At 37.7% G+C, this 2,371-nt stretch overlaps 1 protein-coding gene across 1 annotated transcript in view; it reads left to right on the top strand.

Annotated features, from left to right (window-relative positions):
* The window catches only part of zc4h2 (zinc finger, C4H2 domain containing), an 8,874-nt gene that overhangs the window by 1,915 nt on the left and 4,588 nt on the right, over window positions 1-2,371 (top strand). The window lies entirely within an intron of this gene.

Genomic DNA, 2,371 nt, shown 5'->3' on the forward strand with positions numbered 1-2,371 from the left:
GATATTTTTGTGTTATTATTTACAGGCCACAAGCACATATAAACGTAGCAAATGCAAAGAACAACGGACCAAGAATGGAGCCTTGTGGTACACCACATGGAATCAGCAACTTTGAAAAAATAAACCAATTCACAGACATTTCCTTCCCAGCATCAGGCTGATATGACTCACTCAACGCGATATGATTCATGACCTTGATAAAAGCATCTGTTACAGTGTCACTGTGTCAGCAGCAACATAATCCAAACTGGAAATGTGTTATTTATTGGATATTTTCATTCTATACTTTGAGCCTTTGAGCAATGGAAGGTAGATACAAAAATGGTCTATATGAAATCATGCAGATTACTTGACTTTTTTTGCACACAAGCAACTTTAAAATATTCAGACACGACCAGAGGACTGAGAGCAATCTGGTTACTACATAATTCAAAAAGCCTAAGAGGAATTCAGTTGTAGAGAGTGATGTGTAAAAAAATAGTGTCACATTTGAGATAAATCAGTTCACAGAGAGAGATCAGCCTAATGTAATAAGATTAGGACAGGGACTGTCTGTAAAGAAGGTAGGGCAGGAAACCCTAGATCAGATTTCCTTAACTTTATCTAAGAAGGTAGAGATATGTTCATAAGCTTGCAAGGAATTTAATAACTCTTTCATATGTTCATAGTGCAAGTCCAAGGTGTTAATTGTTATCAGTACATTTGTAGTGTTTTGTGAATTCTTCAAAATTAGGTTTAATTTATGAATACAGACACAGAAAAACAAGTTAAATATACAAGTAAAGAATATTAATTAAGAGTAAAATCTATGTAAAACATTTTCGATTCAGCAGCAAATCCATTTCATACCCACGGCCATAGAAAACCACCTTTAAATCCATCAAAGTTTTGGAAAAGCCATGGATTTTGTTGTGTCTAATGTAATTAATTGTGACAGTAATCTTCCATGGGTAACGGTCCACATAACGTAACATAGCTCTAATATGCATCAATGTACCTCAGGTGGCACTTTGTCAGGTGGCCCATGCATTAAGAATACATGTATCTGATGCTTGAAAGAAATGTTAACAAAATGTGTTTTTAAAGCAACAGTGGCCGTCTTTGAGTCTTCAGTTCTCAGTACTTTTTTTAGTTTCTAACGGAATTTCTGTGGTTTGAAGTTTCTCTCCTGCGTCCCTGTTTGTACTTTTAGATATCTGCTTTGTTTTACTGTTTCATGTTTGCTAACAGCTCTATAAGAATCGTGTTAAGTTACCGCTGATGAAAACCCAACATTTCCTATGTTAACTTCATTATGCAAGCTTTTAAATAACAAAATTAACAGGGACAATTTATTTATTTATAGGAAATTACATGTTTTTATCACCGGAGTTGTGAATGGTCATGGAAATGTTGTTATGGTCCTTGAAAAGTTAAGGAACAGTTTTTGTCCATTGCAAATGTTAAAATTACCATTAATTGTAGTTAAGGGCATGTGCAAAATGTGCCGTGTTTCCAGCCTGAATTAGTTAAACAGAGAATTCAGATTTCTGTCTACAGGTTAAAATACAGTTTGACCTAAGTAATGCAGCATTGTGTAATAGTACATGAGTAATCACAAACAGGGTTATGAAGTGCAACATTAATAGTTTTACTGACAGGTCTGTTGGGGGGTGAGGGATAGTACAGATGATGGCCGTGAGGTATTTTATTGGCTGTGACTGTTGTAAGTAGAGTTGTTCCGATTCCGATACCAGTATCGGAAATGTCTCCGATACTGCCGAAAATGCTGTTATCGGTATCGGCAGTATACTGGAGTCCAGGCACCGATCCGATACCACGTAATTTATTTAAATTAGTAATAGTTAGCTCCGTTTAAGCTCTGGTACAGTTCTTCTTCGCCCCTAAAACAACCTGCAGCTGCTGTTTCAGAGGGACGAGGAGAATTGATCACGTGACACAGAACACAACAGACACACACGTGTCAGAGCCAGTTTGAAGCGAGGGCTTGGGAGCTAAGATAAGTAGCACTATCATGTCGGCGGTGTGGCAATATTCACCACTGGAAATCTTCCACCAGTAAAGACTGCGATATGTAACGTGTTGCAAAGATAACATCTCAAGGGTGGCACGGAGTGTTGCTCATTTTAACGCAAGCAATTTAATGAAAACTGGAAGACGCGTCACCCCAAAGAGCACGACGAGTTTTAAAACAAAAGGGAAAAAGAAGGACGAGCCGCAGCAGCAAACTCTGGAAGCTGCCTTCCAGCGACGGGAAACATTCCCCAGAGACAGCCCAAAAGCAACAAGGATAACAGACAAAATCCTGGAATTTATTTTTATTATATGCAGGCGTAGTATAATATTTTTTTCATAACATACTGGTATCGGA

This window comes from Morone saxatilis, unplaced genomic scaffold (assembly GCF_004916995.1).
Source record: "Morone saxatilis isolate NCDOM2014 unplaced genomic scaffold, NCSU_SB_2.0 Contig22, whole genome shotgun sequence".
NCBI lineage: Eukaryota > Metazoa > Chordata > Actinopteri > Moronidae > Morone > Morone saxatilis.